Source organism: Pyxicephalus adspersus, chromosome 8 (genome assembly GCF_032062135.1).
Source record: "Pyxicephalus adspersus chromosome 8, UCB_Pads_2.0, whole genome shotgun sequence".
Classification (NCBI taxonomy): Eukaryota; Metazoa; Chordata; class Amphibia; order Anura; family Pyxicephalidae; genus Pyxicephalus; species Pyxicephalus adspersus.
Window position 1 is genome coordinate 40,099,213 of NC_092865.1, and position 18,524 is coordinate 40,117,736.

The 18,524-nt window shown below is 37.8% G+C and overlaps 1 protein-coding gene across 1 annotated transcript in view; it reads right to left on the minus strand.

Moving 5' to 3' along the window:
• Positions 1-6,733, minus strand: part of C8H1orf21 (chromosome 8 C1orf21 homolog) — a 57,286-nt gene extending 50,553 nt beyond the window's left edge. Inside the window, exon 1 of the mRNA XM_072420115.1 lies at positions 6,535-6,733. The gene's annotated coding sequence lies outside the window, so the exon portion shown is untranslated. The remainder of the gene's footprint in view (positions 1-6,534) is intronic.
• Positions 6,734-18,524: the final 11,791 nt, after the last annotated feature.

An 18,524-nucleotide genomic window follows, 5' to 3' on the forward strand; every position in this document is an offset into this window, starting at 1 on the left:
GGGTTTATTGATAATTGTAATTTTTTTTAACCCGAACCAAGGTCGGGTTTATCGCTCAGGTGGTTAAGAAACTTGTTTACAAAACATGTCCTCTTCAACACATACACAATTTTATGTCATGTATAACACAATATAAATAATAATAAATATTAAATATCTAAAAATATCCAATGAACTGTTAACATTCACAAGATGTAGCTTTGCTGAAGAACACATTGCTCAAACAGTGTTACAGATAAATGCAAATATACGTCTTCTGGTATATGTACATGTGCAATCAATCTTAGTATACATTGCATTTTTCTTAACTGCACGTTGTATGACCTGCTTTGCTTTATCATCTTATACAAAACATGGAGGTCAAAAACCATGGCAAAGGGCCCCATTTCACTTCAGAAAAATGTAACCTATTCTAAACGCGAGATTTTCCCAAGTATCATACAATTTGCTATGGCTTTTTCAAAGCTACCCCAATAAAGTACTGCCTGCTTGCTCTGTACTGGTCAACAAACCAGAATCCGCATGAAATAAAAAAAAGATTTGATACAGAGCAATTTCATCACAAGTGTCAATGCTTTGTCACAAAGTTTATAATCTGAAAATCAAAATTCCAAATGGAACATTTTTAATGCCATTAGATTCCCTATTCAATTGGAATTATTATTTTTATTATTATTATTATTATTATTAATAAAGATGATTTATATGGCGCTAATTTTTATGCAGCGCTGTACATTAAATAGGGGTTACAAATGACAAACAGATACAGACAGTGACACAGGATTGTAAGAGTTTACAATCTAGGAGGTATTAAACTCAAATTATTGTAAAATCCTAAAATAACAAGACTGATTAGTGGGAGTTTTTGACACAACATCTTTTTAAAGGGTGAGGACCACTTCTAGTCTTTTAGTGCATATACTGTGCTCATAAGATGGTAATTAAGATTACTAACAACTAGTCTAGTAAGATGAAAGAGGCCACTGATCGCTGTTCATTAACAAGCCTCACTATGTAACTCCATACATATGAATTGACACAGTGAGTGAGACTTTTTAATAAAGAACTTCAAAATTCTGTCTGCGAAGATTGATCTATCAAAGCTTCTGTATGCCAGAACTTCCGTCTGTCCTTATCTTTAAAAATATGGAGATTTAATTAAGGCAGGAAATGCATAATACTATTAATAATAACAAGTTAGAGGAGTTTGTTATTTTTGATGCCAAACAAATAAAGGAATGATGAAATGCTAAAGCTATCTCACATGTAACCTTTGTCAGCAGAAATGTTTTTGTAGTATTGCCTATAAAAAAAGCACATAAACATGAAGCCTATTTAACATCTGTGAGCCTTTTTAAAGCAGGAATAACTCCTACATTATTCTCAGACGTCAGTCACCCAATGCACATTTTAGCACTTTATCTGCTTGCTCTCAAATTGTTGCTTTCAGTCAGATTTGACAGGTTTCCTTTCCATGGCAATGCAAGTAGCCCTTTCTCCAGAACCCAATGGAATGCTGGTTGATGTCTGGTCTCCAACTCTTAAATATTAAACAATATATTCTGTGCCAGAAACTGCACTGCTATCAGCCTAGGTCTTATTCCTCCCACACTAACCAAGCAGAAACATATTTTAATTGAGTTATCTACAGTATGTAACATGAAAATATTAACAATAAGTAATGTGTGGTCCACATGGCTTTGTTCAATGCTTACTATTCTTCCTGGCACATTGCTAAGGTCTCTTAGATGCTTACCTTATAGCTTGGTGTTACTTTGCCCAAGTCACTTTTTATTAAACCAACCGTTTTGTAACTGAATATTTAAAAATTAATTAGGCTGTCATCATTTCTTTTATATAGAATATAACATTATTTCTGCATACACAAACATGTCAAATACATATACATATTTATACCGTGACTGAACAAGGGTACCATATGTATACAAAGTTCCAAAGGTGAAATCTTTGGTAGCTCTCTAGTCCATTGGGCTTCTGAGTAACTGATTTCCATGCAGTCACAACACTTAAGGTGTATTTGGATGCCTCAATTTACACACAAGAGGATCTAAGGACCAAAAAAACCTCTGACCCTCATATCAGTCTACATTTCTACTGGAATTAGGCATATTGGCACCTTGATGTCTACAGGCTGGCTTTCCAGTCAAAGAGGGATGCAGTGTACAGGGTAGCATGTAGAGGTCCTGCTCTAATTTTCTGTTCTCTGCTGTACCTGACCCTAAATGAGAGAGAGAGCATAATAAAAATTTGAAGCCTGCTCTTCATTCCTATTATCTTGTCTATTTACAGCAGTTTTAGGGTTTGACAGTAAACACATTCTGTCTGTTTAGAAAATATTATGGTGCTGTCCTTCTCTTCTCTGCATCTGTCTCCTTCATCATGTTATTATCAAATAGACCTATGAGCACAAAGCCCTATCACTTTAATTTAATCACATAGAGACACAGTCCTAATTCCATTTTCAGTTTTTTGCCTTTTTTTATGTACTAAACCTTGCTCATAATCGAGTAGCAGTTTCACTGCCCAACTCACTTTCTTTTCCCTGTTTTTACTGTTTAAATGTCTAACTTCTACCTCTTTCTGGGTTGACAAATGGCCAGCATCATTAAACTCTACACTGTCTGAACAGGCAATCATGGCGGCAACTTCTGTAGTACTCGACTTCAGGAGGTGTAGCCATCATGACCCTAGACTTTACAAATTGGGATTTAAAGACAATGATGGCCTCACATGCCATACCCTGGTAAAGTGTATGTATACGCCATTCTTCTTTGCAAATAGGGCCATAATGAACGGGGAAACTGTAAGAGCTGCCACTTTGGAGCAGTTTTCAAGGTAAGAGGATGGAAAATGTGGCTTAGAAAGAGAAGAGGGATATGAATAGGTAGAATTTATTCTTTTGGAACCTGGGATTTAAAAGTTTAGATAGCTTAGCAAGGTATGTATCTAAATCCATGTAACAATACACAGGGATTCACAATATATTAAATAGTACTGAATTACTAAAAATGTATTTGTAGTCCGTAGACTATGAAAGATTGTTGCACAATCACAACCATAGAAATTTAGCTTATCAGCATTTACTAGGAATTACTATTGTATTATTATATCTGGTTTAATGCGGATATGCCTTAAGCACACATGCACAAGAGCACACAAACAGAATTTGTATAAAACAATTATGAAACAATAGTGCCAAAAGTGAAGAAAAACAAAATATAATACTAAAAAGGAGAAACATGGAACATTCCTGATTTGCTGAGCAATCACTGTAACTAACACAAATGCAATTTCAGGTCATCGAGTTCACAAATTACTGAAAGCCGAAAAAATCTCCAAGATGAACCTCCTGGAAATACATTAGTGACCTCCTGGTTGCTTGCATACACACGAATATCTGACACTGCACCTGGGTTGTCTGGTATCTGGGCTGATGTGTCTACTATAGACAAGAAGCTCTTTTCTGTGGAGGCTTTGGAAGTCATTATTTATTAACAATTTGCTCATTAATATTAGTCAATATTTATATAGCGCCGATATATTATGCAGCGCTTTACAAAGTCCATTGCCATATCACTAGCTCATGCTGCATTTTGGGTCACTTATTAGACAACTTTCACCCAAAGTAACCAGAGTTGCCCATATAACAAATATTGACATTAATGGTGTTGGAAGGGTGTAGGTAGGGAAGAAGGGATGTGATTCTCCGATTGTCTCGCAGAACTGGTGTTTTGATGTGGTTTTCAATATATCCTGGAATACCACGTCCTGAATTCAGTTACTTAGCAAGCATTACATAGTTAAATATTCATGTCTGAAGACCCTGTCCTCCTGGGATTTTAGGCTTTGTTACTGCCTCATATAGAAGCTATCATTTTTTAGTTCTCATCCTACAGGTTTTAGGATGCTGAAGCTGACCTTGTTCAGCTTTGCTGTGAAAGATAGCAAGCACTGCCTTAGAAGTAGTTTGCACTGGAAATATATTTGTTGCATGTATAGGATAAGTGTGATAAGGGGGTGGATACAATCCCATAGATGTCTCTACAGTTGTCATGTGCGTGCATGGCCAGAACATTACAGATGTTCTGCACTAGATATAAACAAAAAAACTGAGGCCACTGGCTTGAAGCACATATGCATATGTGGATGGGTTTTCCTTAGACTAGAGGAAAATGGCACAGAGGATAAGCTTCCATCCTTTTAGTTTTTTTTTTTCTTTTTTAAACAGGTAGTGTGCTTTGCAATATCAGCAATTGTGTCTGTGCCTTCCAAGGTCACAGATAAAACAAAGCAAAATCTTACCAATGGACTAGGAGAGAGCAGACGAAATGTAACAAAATAAAACATATCATACCTGAAAAGCTGCATACCAAACACAAAACCTGAAAAAGTGTATGGAGCCAAACCTATCAATACACATTCCTATTTACTTTAATTGTCCTTTGCCTTAGAAGGCATGGTGGCCTGGATGTGACACAAGCATATATATATAAATAAAGGAGGAGATATTTAAATGGACCAGAGCACAAAATCACAAGTTTACTTTCATTTTGCATTTCAAGTTTGTATTAGTGGATTTGGCAGTGCAGCTCTTAAGCCCCATGCAGACATTAAATAAATGTCAGACAATTGTTGTTGGAAGAGATCTTTCATGCTCCTTTCCAGTGAAAGATGAATGAACAAGCGTTGTACACACTGTTCTGTTCTATGGGGAGGGAAGTGGACAAACAAGTGAAACCCCACTGTGCTCTCCACCATAGAGGTTGTCCCCAATCAGTTGTTTATCAATCTGCCATGCAAGATTGATGAACAACATCAAGGAACCTGCTGTACAGATTTTCACCCCTGGCAAGCACAACTGTTTTTCTTGGGCAGCAATCATCTAACGTGTGTACAAAGCTTTAAGGTGGCAGAAGTATTTATTATTGAGAATCACCATGTATATGGGAACATGGGTGAGTGCACATCAATGTTGCTGTCTGCACAATGTTTTTGAATGGTATATAAGCAGACACAATAAAGCATACCTATAGGAAAACATGTAGGCCATGACTGCTTGGCTCCTTTGTAAAAATGCTAGATGCCTGGCTGCCACGTTGAACCATTGACTTTATTACAAACTGGGGAAGAATATGCAGTTTCTGACCTCACACTGTCCGAGCCTGCTGCATACATTTACAGATCAATCACTCAAAGTATCAACAAATTGACATTTTAGGAGAGAGGTCAGTATTGGCACTTTGCATATTTCTGTGGTTTCTTCAAGGCACTCTGACACATGCATTCACCTTGCAATAACGTGTTTAATTAGATTTGGACTTCAGATAATAAGTTTAGGTAAAGTTGAAGGAATTCTAGAAATGTCATAGAAATATACACACCTTTTTTCCTCCGTAGACACATAAAATGTATACATGCAAACCAGAAGCTAAAGATCAACACGTCAAACAGAAATCTCTTTCTCTGGGTAGAGATAAAAACATAAAAGAGCCAGTGTGTAAACTGGTTTGACCCTCCTGTCTGTGAGATGGGGGAGCAGTATTTTTCACAACATTTGAGGTAAACTCTAAATGTTCTCAGCAACTGAACAGATTAAAATGAGTCTGACAATCATCACTGAGCCTGTTGATGGTAATTAGCTTTCACAGAAAATACTGTAGCAGTGGAAGAGTTCATTAGTGTTCACCTTCTGCCCTTTTGTACTGCAGACAACAAGAGAACCATGAATCCCAGATATTGTCAGCATGTTGATAAACTGAAAGACATGTCCCAGGCATAAAGAAACAACATATCATTGACCCTTGGTGAAGCTTCTTCCACAATGCAGGTACACATTTTACATCAGATAACCAAACTATAGCCATATAGCTATGCATGGAAAAAACAAAATGGTCATATTTAAAAAAAAAAGATATCAGAGATTCAAAACAGGAAGAGGAGAGACTACATGTCATAAAATAGGAAAAGTTACAGGCAAAAACATGCCCTCTGGCATGAAATGAGTTAACTCATCATCAAGATTTCCATGCGCACACCCACGTTATTACCAGCAGAATTAAAAGTGGATTTTGAATCAATTTCATTGGGAACCTTGGAATACCAATCCATGCAAAATAAATCCAGGACAGTAAGGTCAAATAATGACATTCAAAAAAAGTGTCACAACAATCTGCAAAATATATAGACAGCTGAAACAAACTTGACTTTGACTGATGCAGTGTATGGGTACAAGTTGGCAAAAGTCAAAATACACAAAAATGACATACTGTAAATTTCTGCAATGCAATATGTAATATAATTTGTAAAATAAACATGGACGGTTATAAACAAGCGGTCTTCTATAAATAGAAACAAGCAAAGATATGGAGGAAACCCAATGTTCACTGTCTGACATAAGACTGCAGGCCTTTAGGCTCCCCTATCACACATATAAATAAACAGTGTACAATTGAAATCACAACAGGAATTCTTTTTGTCTCCCTACTGACAGTGACTTCAGTTCAGCCTCCCTACCTTTCAGCGATGATGCTGTTGGGTATACGGTTTAATGCCTTGTTTTTTTACTCCACAGCGCAAAATAGCAAGCAATGACGGTGGAATGAATAGACGTTTAGGCTGAAGCGTAAAAGCTCCTTTTTGCAATCTCTCAGCAGGAAAAGAGAAGGGAAAAAAAAGAACAGGAGAGGGGAAAAAAGGGAGGGGATGGGAGGGGTGAGAGACAGCTACTCATTTAGACAGCCGGTCTAGCAGGCCTCCATAATACACAGGCACAAAACACAGCTGTGGCTTAAGGCACAAATGCTTCTTATCCCTTTCTGATAGCAGGACTTCTGGAACTAAGATTTGCTTTTTTTTTATTGGTGACATACAGCAGCCAGACAAGATTAACCTTTCTGCTGCTACATTAATGAGAGATTAACAGTATACTTACAGTAAAGGCTGCATAATCTAAAAAAGCTTCTGGCACTGAAAAGGTTATGTGAAAGAGGATGTCAGTGCTAAAGATCAGTGACCCTTGGCACAACTGTCTTTATGGGGCTGATATACTGTAAGTTGCTTATAGTTATAAAGACTCTAGTAAATAAATAATGTTTTCCATTTTAAATGTCATGGGAAGCTGTTTTGTTTATTTCCCTATACGAAAAAATAACGAAAGGAAGACACATTTAAAATAGGTCAGGTCTCTCCGGATCAAAGGATAGTAATACAGTGACATGTCTCTTTAGAATCAAAGAGATATGACACATTGACTATGTCACCATGATAAAACATACAAATGTTTTCTTCTTGATATAGGAAAGAGCTAATTATTTCACGTAGATGTGATTTTTTTTGGAATAGAGGACTTGGAACACACCAGAGGAAATTGCCATACCCATTGTCCTAAGCCCACCCTTTCAAAACAGAGGAAGTATTGCACATAATATGAAAAGATTTGATCTACGTCTGTAAAACATCAGTACCCTTTGTACATAAATAGTTAACCAGCCTAAGAACTGTATCAACAATGGTGATGGAAATGCTAAAGCTGTCTAGGAAATGTTGCCAGTGTGCCAAGGTTAAGTTTTCAGTTTAATCTGATATTTCTGCAACCTTAATACATTAAAAAGTACCTCCCGCCATTTAACCCTGATGTCTGTCTCCAGAACGACTGGCCATGGAGTGAGTACACATCTACAGCAAAGATGTCTATCATTTGGGTGTCAGGCGATGGCAGCCACCAGTGCTAGATTTAGAGTTGGGTCCTTTAAGATTTCCCAGGTGTCACACTGTTGCCTGAATGATGTGTGATAAGTTTCAGGATCCTACAGATAATGTCATCAGCCATGCATAAACGGAATTTAAATTAATAACCATCATGGTAGAAAGACGTCAATGTTCTCAAAGTCACCACTACATAAACCACACTATCAAAGAGGCTGCCACTTTCCATTTACTGGTCCCTAGTGTGTCAGTCTGATGCTGCAGGAAAAAGTATTTAAAAGGCAAACCACAGTTATGGAAGACTTAGAATGGCATATGATTTAAGCGGTTGAATGTTTTCTTCCTGGTTTAGATGCTATGCATTGTCTCAAAGAATAAGAGTGGCTGCCCATGCAGAAATGTATATTAAAGTATATTGTGACAAGCCCCCTGGCAGCCTCAGGTTGGATAGGTAAGCTCTCCCCAAGGTTTGGACCAATTCTTTCTGCAGCCAGATATACAGTAGTGCCTGCTGCAGCACATCTGTAACGTCATTCTAGCACTAAAAGCAATGTAAAAAGCAGGCTGCCATACTTGCTTCTCTATGTGAATAATGGCGGCCATACGGTCATTCTAATCTAATAGTCTAAATACTTTCTGGGCCAATGTTTCAAAGAAGTATGCAGATTAGGATTTTTGGGGCAGCACGGTGGCTCAGTGGTTAGCACTCTGGTCTTTGCAGCGCTAGGTCCCAGGTTCAAATCTCGGCCAGGACACTGTCTGCATGGAGTTTGCAGGTTCTCCCTGTGTCTGCGTGGGTTTCCTCCTGGTACTCTGGTTTCCTCCCACATTCCAAAAACATGCAGTTAGGTTACTCGGCTTCCCCCCAAAAAATTGACCTTAAACTGTAATAAAGAAATGTGACTATGGTAGGGACATTAGATTGTGAGCCCCTTTGAGGGACAGCTAGTGACGTGACTATGGACTTTGTACAACGCTGCATAATATGATGGTGCTAAATAAATATTGAGTAATGGTAATAATAATTTTTAACTTCACTGGTTGCACATTTGTTTCAGGTCAGTAACTAGAAAATACTAAAAATCAGAAGCATCCAGAAATCTAGCATCTTCAGAATGAGGTCAGCAATGGTGCTATGCATATTGTTCTCAACACGGGTTTCTTTTAAAGAGCAACTATACTGTAAAAACTTGCGAGAAAGCAAATTCTTAATTGCAGGAAGGACAGGCAATGTACCTTCTGCAGTAAAATTAAAATACCTGCCTGTTAAAATATTAAAATTTTTTTAGGTACACTCATCTCTCCATGCTCCTTCTCTGGGAGCTGGCATCTTCACCTGGTTCTCTTCTGGGTTCAGGATCTTTGGCCATCTTGATTGGCAGGCCAGAATAACTGGCATTCATGCAGGAGTTTATTTATTCCCAGCAGCCAGGATCATACATTGAGCTCAGTGTACATTATAGGACAAAATCCAAACAGGCAGGTAAATTAATTCTTTTGCAGAAAAAAAACATCGGGCCTTCCTAATCCCAATTTTTTATTTTTACAGTAAAGTTCCCGTTTACAGGTTTAAGTTATTTGCTTTAGCTAATTTGTTATTTAAAAGTTGTAGGGTCTGGGGCTATCATCTTGGCTTACTTATAAAACTGCAGACTGGGAAAAAACATGCAGGAGTTCTGACTTTTAGGGCCTGATTTATTGATGCTCTCCAAGGCTGGAGAGGATACACTTTCATCAGTGATCCATTCCAGGTTTGCTGGATCACCCAGGTTCACTGATGAAAGTGTATCTTCTCCAGCCTTGGAGAGCATTAATAAATCAGGCCCTTAGTCCTCATTGTCTGCAAGCTTGTTCTAGCTCAGAGTCTTTTTTTTAACATTAAAGAGACAAATATGGAATGTGAATACTTAAATCATAATCTGTTAATTTTTTAAAGTGTGATGCATACTTAAAGTGGAAATAATTAAAAAACTAGTACGGTAAGCAGTCAGCCATTTATTAGAAGGGACACCGCCTGTTCCTTCTGCAATAAAACAAACTAACCTGCCTATTCATAATCTTCTTCATAGTGTACAGTTCCATCATTTATAGCAGTTGTAAATGAATAAATTCCCATGGGCATGCACAGGAGTTACGTTATTCCGGCCTGGCCAATCAAGATTCAAAAGTTTATTTTAAAATCTGTAACTTCTATTTCAAAAATTCCTGGTGAGAACAAGTGGCCTTTTGAACACATATTATGCAGGCATAGTGCTATTACCATCAGGAAACCCACCGTGTGAAATTCCATGCTGCCATCACTGGAGCTCATGCGTGTAGACAAGAAGTGGCTGCTAAGAGTCAGTAGGATTTCCAGAGCACAGCCAGGAGATGTAATAAAAATTAAGAAAAATTAAATAGATGTATTTGACTTAAAAAAATGGTAAATATAGACAATGTCTCAGCAATCTAAACATAATTCAGTCTGTGTTTACATATATTGTAATTGTGTTTACAAAATACTCTTTAGGGAAATATAAACACACTCACATCCTCTCATTCTGTGCTTACTGAAATCTCATTTGTAACCTTCAGTACTTCTGCAATTCCAATATCAGTAGCAAGGGCACATAAATTATATTGTACTGGAGACAAGAGACTAAGGGCAACTGCTTACAAGTCATATGAAGAAAGCAGAGGAAAATGTTTGTTTTTTTTTTACAATTTTAAAGAAAAACATAAATGTGCCTCATTGGTGCCAGTTGATGAACAGAGGTTGGATTAGATTTAATTCCGGATCATAAGGTAGAGATGTGGAAAGGTTCAGGTCAGGCAATGCAGATGGCAGACAAATGACAGTGACTAGAATTCAAGTCATAACCAGGAGTAACCATGAGATCAAGTCAAATTCCAGAAGTCTAGCCAAGCCTTAAAAAGAATAGCAAATCAGAAACAGATATGAAAAGAGGAGCAGAGTTTATAAATGTAGGTATCTGGAAAGTAAGAGCATTAGTTCTAGCAGGGGATATAATACTATGTGTTATTAGTAGTTTGTAAAAAGACCACAGAAAGGTGCTCACTGAAATGCACATGGCTGCAGAAATATTTCTTCTGTCCTACTTGTGTTCCTGCAAATTCCTGCTGTCACAGATTCTATACATGTAGACACTAACTCTGTTTCTGCCTGTTTCTTGTCAGTCCATGTATAGACCAACCTACAAAAGTACTTTAGGAAAAAAAAAAAAACAGCTGGCAGACCATAAAAACATAGTAAGGATTTGAAGAAAAGACATAAACCTCCCTGTCTCTTTTCAGTGCTGAGCTTGTGTGTACTTTGTAGTTTCTGTGTGTACTATTACAGAAAGCACATGATCAATGGCAACTGCTGGGCTCTGCAATATACTAGTGGGTCTTCCTGCACATACCACACTACTTACCTGTAGAACTCCATTATATTACCCTAGTTGTCTCTACAAACATGTGCATTACCTTGGTAACTTGGCCCAATATTTTTTTTTTCCTGTCACTTCTTGGTAGTCATATATGATATAGAGTTGGTTTGCTCTGTTTCAAACCTAGCTTTTCTGTTTGACCTTGGGTCAAATTAAACCAAATTGGTCAAATCTGTTGCAGATCTAGATTTGGTTGATTCAATGCACTTATGTTTAATATATGGTAGTGTACTCCCTATGACAGATCCACCTTGAGATCCATCCCACCTACATGGACAGGAAAAAAAGGTAGCTGAATAATCTACCTGAACTACACCTCTCCCTTCCCTATATGAATCATTGTCATTTATAAGCACTGACATTGAGCCAGGAAGTAGGAGTATTCTGGTTACATGGAAATCTAATTGAGAAGAGAGTACCAATTTATAACTCCCTAAGTGTACCTGCTATAATACCAGCACCCATTGTGATAGAAAGAAGATAGCCTTAGGGTGAAAATAAAGTTTGTAGTATGTTCGGTCAAATACAGTGTCATTGCAAGAATACAATTGTACTGAACTTTTCTTTTGATTCTTACTAATAATTGCTTTGACCTGGTCCATGGTAAAAACCAAGGTTCAACACATTTCTACCCTTATCCATCACTCCAAATTGTACACTTTGGGTAGCACCCCCAAGCCAGTTAAGACACTGAATGTGTATGTATGTGGCTTTGGGGTGCTTCCTAAAGTATTATTTGTTAGGAGATGTGATTAAAAGAAAAGTTGAGCACAACTATATTCTTGCAATTACAGAGTTGGCCATGTTCCTGCACGGACATCTATAATTTATTACAAAAGATTTAGCACTGTAAGAGTGAGCACATATCTATAATAAAACATCTGCGATTTCACAGACACCTCAACAATTCGTTATGTGGTCTGCTTGACACAGGAGAGGTTTGCAAAGTTTTGCCACATAATAGCAGCTAGTTTTAAAACAGTGTCTGGCAAAACTAAACTAAGGTCCTAAATAAAAATGTATCCAGAGAACAGATAACTGTAAGATGACAATCAAGGCCATTAGCCTTTCTGATTACCACTTCAGAGGTATTATGGTATCTCTCATCTTCACTTTTAAAAACCTGTTCTCCAGATAAACCTGTTCATACTTTAATTGATAACAATGAAGTGGAGAATAAATTATGTTCACCTATTGATAAGTCCCTTAGTGCAGAGGTCCCCAACCCCCGGTATGCGACCCACCCATGGCAGACACTGCGGCTCTGGCCGGTGCACCCACCAGCGGGGTCAGTAGAAGGACCCCACTTGGGAAGGTGCACTGGCCAGAGCCGCGGACCATGTCTCCCAGAGACATCACAAGCTAGGAGCGGTGGGCAGGTTGTGTCTCTGGAAAGAGGGCGAGTTCTGGCATCGTGACGTCACTCTGGGGTTAGTTTCTTCCCTTTTGAGTGACACACCACTCCCCGCGCATGAGTCGGTGCACTTACTGGTCCGCGACGTGCAAAATGTTTAGGACCACTGCCTTAGAGGCCATTTATGCATACATATGTGCATTTTGGGTACCATTTAAAATATACAAACATATACTGCTGCATTGGCCGAGCACCACAGTGGAAGGGGGGGGGGGGGGGGGGGGGGGGGGGGGGGGTTAGAGGCAGTATGACCAGAATGTGCAGCTGGTGGGGGCAGAACTGTAGTTTAATGGCTCCATCTTGTCTTGTAGCAATGCCTTCTTCTATCATAAATTTTATTTGGGACTATGACTATGAAATTAAGGATGTTTTTGAGGGACACTTACGTAATTATATAAAACATTGGTACTATGTAAATAATTACAATTCATATAATATTTATAATATAATAGATACCTGCAGTATTGACCTACATAAAGAATGCAACAATTCAATTTTTAGACTCATTTTGGCCTCATTTTTTCTGGATAGGGATGGTCTTTGAGCTCCATGTGTTTTAGTGCATTGTTCTTGCTTATGTACTTCTGTGGATATATTTATGGTTTTGACACATGAAGATCTCAGCACTCTTATACTTATATATTTATACTTATTACTTATATTATTTACTGGCTAAAGCAGTTCAGCCTGATCAGTAATTATCGGATGATGTCAATTCACAAAATAACTAATTCGCCTAAATTACAGAAAGTTGCACTGTTATAATTTAGGTCAAGTGTTTCTGTGTCATTACTGATCATATGCTTCTGCTGTGCAAAACAAGTTTAACAAAATTATAGTAACGCTGCATATTTAACCTTAAAGACTGGCTAAAAACACATTGGATAGGAATATGGATACCTAAGAAATATGATAGACAAATAAGAATGCATTATTGCCAGTTACTTATTAGCCACATTTTATATTTAAAGTTTCTTTAAACAGATTTTCGTTTCTTCCAACCAAATGTGTCCATATTAAATATTTTAGGAATGATCCTAGTCCAGGTGCCTTTGAACAATGCTACGCCTCCCTCTGCTGGCAATAGGTGGTAGGTGAAATGTGTGGTTGGAGCCTGTGCTGTGAAATTACTAATGGTAAATTTCTGAAAATACTCTTTTTCTGGATGTCATGTTATACAATAAATATAATTACTGACAATGAGAGAGAAAGAAAGGGACCACAACTGTTTTAGGCTGGACAGTCCTCAACCTCAGAAGTCTTATTTGTGCTAAACATCGCTGCTTACCTCTAATCCCCATTCTCCATCTGTACTAGTGTTGTGGCTGGAGCAGAACACAAGGTTCTCCGGTACCTAGGGTCTTCAGGCATCAAGATGCCAAAGTAGTCCCTAAGCACTCAAGATAAAAGCCAAGAGGCCAAAGTGGTGCTGTCCTTTCTCTAAACCATGAACTATTTCAGCAGAATAGTTTGTAGGTCCTGTTGCTTTCCTGCCACCCTTCTGTTGAATTGTCCTAGACTGCCCTTTTGTTTGGCCTTGGCTGGGGTCAGTGTTTGTAGGTAGTTAAAAAAACACTGCTAAATAGGGATGCTGGATAGGGATGAGCGAGAGTGCCTCTGGCATTCCCATGAAAATTTCCCTCGAAGTTCCGATGGGTCCGCGAAATTTTGAAACCCAGGAAATCACTATAGGAGGTACGCTCTCCTGATTGCTGTTGTAGCCCTGTAGTATGTGTTCCTGGATAGAGTTTCACTATACAGGAACACAGGACTCCTGTGTTCTAGGATAGAGAAACTCTATCCAAGAACACATACAACTAGTAAAGGACTGCAAGAGAAATCAGGAGAGCAGAGCTGACAGCTCTGCTCCCCTGATTGGTCTTGCAGGTCCCAAAAATTCTGTCTCGCCGGCCAAATTTAGAAAGGCCGTTCTCGCATACATGTTTGGTAAGCAAGATCAGCCCAATTCGCCCCAAGACCGAATTTAATAAATTTGCTGGCTGATCCCTAAGGGTGGATGCAGATATTTTCCGAGGCCTGTATGAGGAGGACAAGAATGTATTTAGAGTCATTGTATATCACATATATAATAGAAAAAAGATAAAGAAATTACTGAAAGATAAACTGCTGACAGCTCTGCTCCCCTGATTGGTCTTGCAGGTCCCAAAAATTCTGTCTAGCGGGCTGAATTTACAAAGGACGTTCTCGCCTACATGTTTGGTAAGCCCAATTAGCTGCTAGACTGAATTTAATAAATTTGCTAGCTGATCCCTAAGGGACACTAGTATACAGAGGAGCAAGTTTCTCAAATATGAATGTCTAATTAAATATTGTTTTGAAGGCTAAACTAGAGAAACTCTATCCAGGAACACATACTACAGGGCTGCAACAGCAATCAAGGGAGCGGAGCTGACAGCTCCACTCCCCTGATTGCTGTTGCCGCCCTGTACTAGTGATTTGTGTTCTTGGATATAGTTTCTCTATCCAGGAACACAGTGAGAGTCTAGCTGGCTGCTCATGAGAGGAGGATTATTGCGGCCGCATTTATGAATGGAGACGTGAGAATCCTCTTCTCAGTGAGAGATCCCCAGGCACTACAGCTCAGAAAGAGGGCCCTCATTCTGACGTGTAGTGCCCAGGAAACGCTCACTGACAGTAGAGTCCCCAGGCTGCATTTATTAATGCAGCCACGGTAATCCTCCTATGATGATTTCCTGGATTTCCAATGGCTTTGCGAAATTCCGCCAAAATTTTGCAGACCCATCAGAACTTCAAGGAAATTTTTGCGAGAATGTCGAAGGCATTCTCACTCATCCTTAGTGAACATATGCCAGAGCTGGCTGGTTTCTTTCTGATTGTTTATATGATATTCTCCCTAAAATATGATGATATTCATATTGCTTCATGTGACTCTATTCTTAATTTGTCACTTTTTGATTACATTGTAATTTTTAAAACTGTTAAGTATATTTTAGGTAAACACAGTAAAGAAATATTGAAATTCACATTTTAAAGAACACTTATGAGTGTAGGTGATTTGACTTGGCCTGCAGGGTGCAGCAAATGCTTTAAGATTTCAGTTTATCTGTTCACTCAAGAGTTAGAAATCACATCCATAACTTGTACAAAAACATTCTAGTACAGGTTTCTAGAAAATACAGAATAAAGAATTACCACTATATTTGTTATGAAATATTCCCATGTACTAATGAGGGCAATGGACTAAAACTGGCTCTAAACTGTTGGAGAATTGCATGATTGGGTATTAATGAATATCTTCTTGATAAAGCCTAATCTATATACTTTTTTTAACCATAATAATTTTCATACAATTTTTAAATTTGTTTTTGGGAGTTTATACAATCGTTTAAATGCATTTTAATGCAAGCCTAAAATGCTTATAAAAGTCTACAATACTTTTATGGGCATTCATAAGCATTTCTAGGTATTTAAAGCAGGCCTTCTTTAAACACCTAGAAAAGCAAACAGAAGCATATAATAAATGCTTATAAAGGTCTGCAAACGCTCTCATTGATTTCATTGGAAGCATTTATAAGCTTTTATAGGAACATATCTGTTTATGAGCAGAAGGAAGAGTTCTTTTTAACGCTCAAAAACATTCAGCCCACATACGCCCTAGAATTCATGGGAATTTCAAACATGGGGGTTTAAATGCTTGGGGAAATAGTCCATGTAGACTAAGCCTAAGTGCCATGTTACCACTCAATACAAATCAGATTTTGTAAATATTGATCAGAAGCAGTATAAATCTATGTGGCCACAATCACCCGTTTAATATCTTTAGCCTAATTCACAAAAACATCACTTATTAAATGCAAAATCAAGTATGTAATTGTTTTCTTATATATTACAGTCAGGACTACTGAAATGAGTTGAACTCTGCTGTGCTCTCTCAAGTGGAGAAAAAGAAAATTCAAGGAGCTCTGGGAATCTTTTGTGATTTATATTTTATTTTCCTCTGTAGCTCATTTTCATTGTCCTACTAATGGCCAGGAGCTAATAAACAACTAATGATCAGCCACACACTATTTTCTGGAAATAAAAAATTGTGAAAATGATGCAATAAGTTCATTAAGTGTGTTGTGTTCCAAATTTATACTAACAAAATGCATTATTGTGAATTAGGCAAAGCAAGCAAGTTTGGATTGGTAGGTAGCTAATATTTACACTATAAGCCCACCTGCCATGTTCATTGGTTGGAAGAAAGAGAAAAACAAGGAACCAAGACAACAGAACAGAAGGGCCACTCAGAACATTGCAAAAGTCAAGCTCTTTTGATGGGCGGCTTAATAGAGAAGTACTCCCTTGTCTTCCCTTTCCTCCAGAAGGTAGCCCTGTTCATATTCCTTTAGGACTTTTTGTGCCTTTTTTTAACTGCTGGGCCATTTATGCTCTATTAAACATTTAATGAACTAAATCAATTTTATATGTTTTAGAATCAGCATAATCAGCTGTGGGTTTGTTTGGTTTAGCAGTGCCTGTTCTATTTTTTTCTTGGAGTGCACTCTCAGTGCCCTTTAAACTACAAAGCTGGTGCAAAAAGGAAACATAGGAAATAGATCTTTTTGCAAATGTTCAGGGTATTGTTCAGAAGGAAATGTTTTGGTTTGCTCAGGAAGATTAATAACTTTAAATTATTCCTGCTTAATCTTTACTTAGCACTTGCAGGTAAGGTTCCAAGTTTTTATAGACACAAGTACATATTTCAGTCACATGCTGCTCATCAACCATAAATTGTTGACATCTAATTTTCAGTTGGTAAATACACGCCAGATGTACATGAAATTTTCTGGGCTAGCTCTAACACTGGCATTTGGCATTCCCTGCATCAAACCCTGCAATGACCTACCTCAGCCACTGAGATCAGGTACTATTCAGAAATAGTAGCAGAAAAATGCTACCCTAGCTCAGTTTTTAAAACTGTGCTTGGAACTCAAATGGTTGAGCAGTAGCGCATGGTCACCAATGTGCCCTAAGCAGGTGGCCATATATACCTATTAGCTTGGTTCTCATCAGTTCATCTGCATAGAGCATGTCTGGCCGAGAGTATCAAACTATCCTTCCCCCAGTAGAATTTCTACAGTACAGGTGTTAAAAAAGGCTACAATCAAATCAAATGCTTACCAATTGTCGCTAGAAATTATATTTTGTGAACATTTCCAGTGACAACTGAATGAATGAGTGCTGTACACACAGCACTATTCTGTTCTTTGAAGAAGGGAAGGGGAAAGGACAAATGAACAGCACCCTGCTGTGCTGTGCTCTGCTGAACTGAAATGCACAGTGGTTCTTACCATCCAGTTGCTCACCAATCTTTGGTGACATATTGATAAATAATATCTGGGGAATGATGTACACTTCAGATTTTTTCGTGATATGAGCACAATCGTTTGTCTGGGAAAGAATCATTTGACGTGTGTATATAATTGCAGCTGTGTTTAAGAGTCTTTTTCTATAGCATTACATAAGACAAAAGACATAAACATGCATACATATTCAACATACAACATACCTCCCCATATTTAAAAATGGGATGTCAAAATACTTTCAGTTTTAATCTAAAAATGCCTTTTTGCATAATTTATTTTACAGCATATAGACAAAACAATAATTCATATTTCAAAACACAAAGGGGTCTTTCTTTAAAATATGTTTTCACCCAACATTCACCAAACTTTAAAAATGAACACTTTATTCACATTAGATTTATTTGGAAAATATGTGAAATAACTTTTAATCATGATTCATTCCTTTTTTCGAATTACACCAGTGTGAAAAAATGTATGAATTTTGGTCAAAGTTGGTTGGATCTGGGGTAAAGTATTTCATTAACAGACCCCAAAAATGATAAAACTGTACAGTATTTTCAGATGAATCTAGGTTGATTTAAAAATCATAAAGCATTGTTTTTTTTCTAATAATATTCTTTCTAT